This window comes from Anser anser, assembly GCF_964211835.1.
Source record: "Anser anser genome assembly, chromosome: 5".
In the NCBI taxonomy this organism is placed as follows: domain Eukaryota; kingdom Metazoa; phylum Chordata; class Aves; order Anseriformes; family Anatidae; genus Anser; species Anser anser.
Window position 1 is genome coordinate 35,122,491 of NC_139725.1, and position 7,544 is coordinate 35,130,034.

The 7,544-nt window shown below is 48.6% G+C and overlaps 1 protein-coding gene across 3 annotated transcripts in view; it reads left to right on the forward strand.

The window, feature by feature from the left end:
- The window catches only part of CSTPP1 (centriolar satellite-associated tubulin polyglutamylase complex regulator 1), a 116,637-nt gene that overhangs the window by 93,800 nt on the left and 15,293 nt on the right, over positions 1–7,544 (forward strand). Inside the window, exons 10-12 of one of the 3 annotated variants that reach the window (XR_014585430.1) lie at positions 644–752; positions 1,826–2,763; positions 4,328–4,461. The gene's annotated coding sequence lies outside the window, so the exon portion shown is untranslated. Of the gene's footprint in view, positions 1–643; positions 753–1,801; positions 2,764–4,327; positions 4,462–7,544 lie in introns of those variants that run through there. The other 2 variants (XR_014585428.1, XR_014585429.1) reach the window with 2 other exon arrangements.

Below are 7,544 nucleotides of genomic sequence, written 5' to 3' on the forward strand. Positions count from 1 at the left end.
TACAACTTACACAATTTTACTGCAGTCTTACAAATGTTGTGGTTTGGAGACAATCCAGCAAAGGTAGAAGGAACATACGAAGGAAGACGGCGGGTGGGTAACTCAGGAGATACCGAGGAGCAGTCATGGCTGGCTTCATCCAGTTTGGGGTTGTGCTGCAGCCGAAAGGCCGGTCCTGCTGCACATGATGCCCCGTGCACCCGCTCTGGCAGCTGGGTGGCTGAGCTGGTCTCCCTCTTTGCCCCATGACTGCGAAAGTAAGGGAAGGGCGAGGAAGGCTTGACAGGGAGAGGAGAGGACTGTCCCTCTCAGTTGCATCAGCTGATGTTGCTGGGCTGCCAGGCAAAACTGCTGGGGCTTGATGGAAACGGTAACTGGAGCGTGAGTCCTGATTGCTGCCGATAACCTAGTTGTTAAGTGACTCTCTGTGCGTGCGCATGCACGTGTGTCTTCATGCTTTTCTTTCGTAACTCCATTTCCACTCTTGTAAGCAAATATTTATTTTCAAAGGTCTGGTTTGAAACACTCTGCCTGGTGTTACAGGTGCTGGGGACATGGGAGGTTTTGGGGATGCCTTTGGGGATGATTTATTCATCACAGACTTAACTGTTCTTGGAATGACCCACTGTTTTCTCCCACACAGAAGCCATCCCAGGAGCAACGCACACCCTGAGGTCCCCCAAAATACAGCAGGAGTTGGCACCAGCAAGACTGATTCACCAGCAGACATCACTCCTGTTCTAGCTAACAAGGTAGGTAAAAAATGGAAATGGCAGCAGCACAGTCTCCTAGCAGAGGTGCAGAGCTTCTGCCTCATTGCAGTCAGATAAACCCTGTCTGCCTAAAGCATGGCAGAGCTGGAGCGCTCGACTGTGCTGTTCCACGGCCGCAGGCTCTTAGCAGTCACAGTGGCTCCCCAGCCATGAGGGGGCACTTCTGGAAAGCCCAGAGGATGGGGAGGGGATGGGAAGCGGAAGGCGAATAGGTTACAAAAAAACGTTTGCTGGCACATTGGGAAAATTGTGTTGGGTCTGCTGTTGGCCTTGAAAGGGATGGAAGCTTCGAGAAAAATGACCCTTAACCAGACCCCACAGCAAGCCAGGGCACAGTTGCTGCATCTGTCTCCCACAGGGCAGTCGATAAACTTCTTAACCATTAGTCATAGGTTGATAAAAGACAGATGTTCAGCCCTGGGAAGTGGTTTATAAAGAGAACAGTCAAGGTTTGCTGTGTCCAGTGCCATACTGAGCTGCAGGAAAGGGGGAAGCTTATAAGGAGCAGTGGAAAGCCACAGAGCAGTGCGGGGACTGGAGTGTGCCTTGTGTCACACAGCATTTCATCTGGTAAATGCGGTTGTGTTCAGTGGTGACCCTGAAGCAGAAAGGCTGGGAACCAGGGAAAGCAGGCAGCAGGTTGCATCTGGGTGACTGGCAGACATTCTTGTAGGCAAGAAGGAAAGAAGCACAGCTGGGATGATGGGGAATGTAACTTCTTTATGGAACAGAAAACTGCACACCAGCAGATCTCAGTACCTAGTTGTGAAACCTTGGATAGAGCAAAGGCCAAAAAAGACTCCCAGAGGGAGCGAGAGAGGAACATATTCTCTGAACCCAAGAGGGGTGGGAATCCGTCAGCCTCTCTGACAGAAAAACAAATCAGCCTGCCACGGGGAAGGAGAGTACTTTGTGAGTCTGTTACCCCTCAGATCACATAGGAGCAGGTGGCCTTTAGGGTTTGTAGCTGCTTCCTCATTGCTCAAGTTCTTCCTAGGTCACGGTTTCATGAAATCTTTCTCTTTCAGCTTCCTCTGTGTTCTCCACTGCAGGTGTCTCCAGCTCCGACACCAGCCCTGAGCTCAGCCTTCGGTGCCTCGGCAGGCAGTCTGTGTGCGGAGGACAGATTTATGATACTGTTTGCTGCTTTTGGAGCAATGTTGCTGGAGAGGCAGATCCATTACGTGTGGCACTCAACGACTGACTTTGGAGCTGGGGTTTACAGTGCAGACGATGTGTCAGTGGCTGGAGAAGTCTTCCTGCCTGTGGCAGCAGGAACCTAGGGACACCAGACAGTGCCCCTCAGCTGCTTCTTCCTTTCTGCCTTCAATGGCAATGTGGGGACTGAGCTGCTGTGCCACTGTGTCCTCAAGCAGAACATCAGGACACAGGTGCCAACATCTCCATGATGCCAAGTGCCACTGCCCCAACAAAGGCACTGCCGCCATGATTGATGGTTGATGTGGAGGTCATGTTGCTGCCCCAGCCGCCTCTGTGCTGGAGCTCACGTATTTCTTTGACCCCCGCTACCTGCACACCTTTGTCCGCAGCACGCTTCAGGCTCTGGGACCTTCCAGGTGAGCAGCAAGGCCACGCAGCAGCACTCCGTGTCTCATCTGGGTGCTCTGCAGGAGGAGAGGGCTCCCCAGGCCGTTCACAGGCAGGGGGACATCTGCCTGGCCAGACTGGCAGCTCCAGGGGAATGGCGCTCCCCAGCTGTTCAGCAGGAGCACAGCAGAGACCTTTATTTCACAGCCAGCCTGGCTTTGACTGTTTGCAGGGTGTGAGGCAGTTACTTGCTTCCTTGGGCTGCTCACCAGTCTTCAACATCTGCAGCAGCTGAAACTTCAGAAACACTGGTGGCAGCACAAGGCCTAAAGCCTTGGCTGTCCTCTCAGACAACTCAAGAGGCCCAGGCAGCAGCCATCAAAGGAGCTGGTTTCATTCACAGACCCTGAAGTCACAAGAAGTCCAACTCCTTGAAGAAAAGGTACCGTCTTTGAGAATTATAGTTTGTGTTGGTCTTGGGAGGACTAGCTTAGCTGCCAGCTTGCAGGCCTGGGACAGCCCACATGGGAGTTAAGAGTGCTTTCTGTGGTTTTGAGCATCTTTACTGAAGCACTTTAATGCTGGAATTACATAAGCTGAAAAACCAAGTGACCTGGGGGTGGAGGAAGAAGAGAGGTGGAGAAGGGGGAAGATGGTGGTAGTGCAGTGAGGGAAATGCCTCCTTTTTCACACCAGAAAAATGAGCCTCTTCTGGAGTTTCTGAGTTGCCTGGCCACTGCCTCCTTTCAGGGGCAGTCCACAGCACAGGCACTGATTTGCTTGAGGACAGAGCTGGACTATTACACGTGACCTTTCTGACTTTTCCAGTGGGCGTGTAACCTCCATGCTCCCTGCAGATCACCTCACTCACCAGTTTTCTGAACTGAACCCCTCCAGTACAGGGACTAGTTGCTTGCAGGCCCCACAAGAGTGGGAAGCATGCCTAAAGCAGAAGACAGTGACCCAAAGCAGGCAATGCTAAAAAAAACAGTGTAAGCAAGGAAAAATAAGAAAGCTGTTGCTTTACTATAAAACAGTTTTGAAAATATACGATTCCCACAGAATATAAGCACCACTGTGAAATGGGATTTGGGTGGAGAGTGAGTACGTAGCAGTGTTTTGGCTCCGCAGGTGGCCACAACGTGTAGGGAGGATGCAGGGCCCTGAGTGCAACAAACACACTGGGTTGTGGATGCAGCGTTCCTCAGGAACTGTGTGGCACCTGTGTGGCCCTGAGGAGGATTTGAGAGAAAGGGCTAGCACGATCACAGCTGGGGACAGGGACCATTCCAGTGTCAGCCTCCTGCTGAAAGCAGGAACAATAGACTCAGGAAGTCAAAGGGGAAGAATACAGGACCTGGAAGATTTCCAGCTGATAGGATAGAAGGGAAACACGGGGAGGAAGGGATCACAGGATCTATAAATAGCCGGACCCAGTGAAAGCGCTGAGACTGAAGAGGAGAGATTATGGGCCTCTGCACCTCCTGGAGGAGAGGTGCTGACCCACCACGCTGCTTCTGGAGAAAGGACATCTCAAGCTGCAGCTGTAATTACATCAAACTGCGGGACTGACAGCAAACCGTGAACCTGTGCAAGGAGGGTTACTAGACAAGGGAAAGCAGGATGAGATGGCCAGTAAAACGGATGTGTTCAAAGCAACTGAGAAGGTGATTGGGCCTAAAGTTTGGGTTCGGAAAGTTCACTGCAGTCATGCTATTGAGTCAAGATACCCCTAGAAAAAAACAGCCGGTCTTTTAGAGCTACCCCGTTCCCTACCCTCACCCCCACTTTCCTTTCAGCAAGAATTTATTCATCTTGTCCAGAAACATCCTCTCATATTCATCTGTTTGCTCTTCTTAGGTAGGTTGATAAACAGATTCACTCCCTTGTAGCCCCTCAGCTTTCCAGCTCCTTGTAGCCTGGAAGTGGGTGGCAATGCAACGCTTGGTTGCAGGTTTTTATTATTTTTTTTTTTAAATGGGTATTTTCCAACCTTATTTCCATAGCTGAAGCTGGGGTTCGTGGCCCTGGCCTTGTCTCAGGTTCAGCCCCATGACCAGCACGGAGTGTCCCTGCAGCCAGCCTCTGTGCAGTTACCTAGGAGCAACTACCCAACGGTCTGAGTGGTGTTCAGGCCCATTTTACCTCCACCACCAGCCTTCCTCACAAGCAGAGGGGAATTTTGCAGACTGTTGCCCATGAGCAAAACCCTAGCAGATCTAGAAATGAGACTGAAGCAGCCCCAGTTGTGCAGTTTGTGCACAGCCTGAACTTCAGTCAAGGAGAACATGCCTGAAATAGCAGAGCTGAGCACCCCACAGCTGCAGCTGTGGGCTAGGTCTGCAAGCAGGGCAGGAGCAAAGGGCATCCAGAAGAATCCAGGGCATCCACAATGGTTTTTAACAGCTCTGGGGGGTCCCGGTGCATGATTGACATCTACGCACACCTGCTTCAGTGCTTTGTGCCAAGCAAACCAGCCACAATGACACAGGGAATGGGGAAGTGGAAATGGAAAGTAAACTGAAGCACCAACGGCCCCAGGCTCCACACAGGGCTGTGGAAATGCCACCAAGAGTTAGATGCTAACCACAACTCTCAGCTGCCACCACAGAGCACAGCTGGCTTGGGGGCTCTACAGGGTCCAAGACCCAAATTCTGCCTACAGGGCAGAAATGTTATTAATGGGTTGAGCAAGCTCAGCTTCTGCTTTGGGGAAATGGGTGTGATCTGCCATAGAGAATCCTTAACTTCCTCTTCCTAGAAAAATTCATCATCATCATAAAAGCCAAGCTTTGCATGATGCTTTAGAAATACTTTCCCAGGAAGATGTCAGAACTAAATTAATTATCTGCCAACCACAGTTGTACAAGCTTTTCACAAGGAATGGCTTTATTAAAAACAACAACTAGATAATGTTTTCATCGTGTTGTCCATCAGCCACAGGCACATCTGTATGTTTTTACAGAAGCTCTGTGGGAAGCATAGGCTTTGCTGACCCGAAGTTGAGGCACAGCTATTAGGTCATATGTGCAACTAACTCTGTTCACGCAGAACCTTTGGCATGGTATGGATAACAAGTTTCAACTAGAGCCTCTGCGGTTAAAAAGAAACCTCAGTTTTCCATAGAAGTAAGTCTCCAGGCAAATATTACATTAGTTTAAGACCATTAGATGTTCCCCACCCCTCCATGAGGTTCTTTATTACACAGGCTCTCTTTTTACTACTCCATTTGGTTTTGGGTATCCATACCAAAATTTATGAGGTACACTCCAGCTGAGCAATTCTTTATTCTCGTTGCATTTTCCCCTGTCTATTACTTCAGCTTTTGGCAGGAATTTCTGATGTGCAAACATTCTTTAGAGGACATGTTCACATAAACTGCGGCATGTCACTATTTCTGGAAACCTTCAAGCAGCCCCCTATGATCAGGTCACGGTGTTTTCCTAGGACAAACAAGTCTGTTCAGACTTTGTCCCGTGGAATTTCAGGTTGTTTGTACTGTAACCAGGGGTCCTGTCCGCTGGCCCTTTCTGTCCTCACAGCAGGTTCTGGCCACACCTACCTCCACCCCTAATTATAACCCGATCAGAACTTTGGGGGAGAATAGAAGTCAAGCTTCTTGTCCTTCCTACTTCCCTCTTAAATGTTTGTTTTGACCCTACTTGAAAGGCTAGTATTAGTCCTTGAAAGTAGCCAAGCTAACAAGGTAAATTTCTGTATTTAACACAAAGCAGGTTTTTAATCCTTCTCTCTTTTTGTCTCATCTCAGGCCTGGCAGGCATGCTTTCTTTACATTCATGTATATTAGAACAAAGCAGACAGCAAAAAAATATTCAGGTGAGGGAGGGGGGTGTCAGCAACTGGCCCACATGCTATTACTGTGTAACACACCTGATATTTTACCTGGACATGGTACTGAAAGAGGAGACTGCAAATCCAAATGCTTATACAATGACATCTCGAGTTATGGATCTTTGTCCATGACGCTATATTTCAGCCCATCCAAGGTGCTGTAAAAGTTAATTTTTGCTCTTGCTGGCAATTAGGAAACAAGCTTTGTGACACTTTTCAATTTCCCCTAAGTTAATGGTGTTTGAATCTGTCCATCCCCACCTTCTTGAGTCCACAATTGTTAAAAATCCTTTTTGGTTTACTATCTGCTAACATTCTGCAGTCATTTATTCCTAAGTGCTCACCTATGACTTCAAACTTCCTTCTTTGTATCATCCCTTTCCCAAACAGCTTTGCAGCAACTAGCACCAGTGTGAGTGGCAGAGGCTTTTTTTTTTTCCTGAGTCTGAGTGAACCAAGTTCCTCCGGCGCTAACCCAGAACAAGTTCACTGCAGAAAGCTCCTACAAGCTCACAATGCATCTCAGCAACAGCTTCAAACAGATGCAATAAGTAGCTAGTTCTATGGTATAAAACTCAAAAGACTAAAATGTTCACTTTTCTTTCTGCTTTCCCCAAGCTTTTGGGCTTATTCTGTATTGGACCATGTCTATCAGTCATATACCTTTGACAAATGCTCATGTCTGAATACACAAAGCACTAAGATCTGGACCCTACTTTGTTTCAGTGGCCTCAGAGGCTTTGAAGGGCAGAAAGGCAGGACAGAGGTTTGAGAGGTCTTCCCTGCTGAATGGCACTTAACTAGACATATGTACACCTGAAACAGATTCAGGACCAGAAGAAAGCTAGCCCCACTATGCTACCAGACAGTGCTGTTCACACCTTGGTAACAGGAACAGCTACACCATGCAAGATAGAAGCCTTTCTTCTGTCCTTAAGTTGTGTTATCATGTATTCCTGGTGTTATCCCAGTAAATCAGAGGGCAGTGGGAGGAGAAATCCAGGCTTTTGAAGTTATATTACTTTATCAGCTGCCTTACCACAGGAGTCAACACGCCTGCAGGTAAAGGACACTGGAGATTTGTGAAAGATTTGAGAGGATAAACAGATTTCTGCCTCAGCTCAGCTAAGCAAAAAAAGAGGAAGCAATACTACAAGTTCCTTATAGCCCTGCACATCCAGAGTTCCTTAAACAGGAAGCCTGGGGGCAGGGCAGACCCCACCACACTATGGATGCACATGTGTTGAAGCCCCGGAAGTCTTTGTTGTGAGGAGTTGGACATGTCATGCATCTCCCTTCACCAAGTGCAAGTCAGGAGGATCTGTTCCCTTCTGCACTTTTACATTCCTATAGTGCTCACAGTCAGAGAAG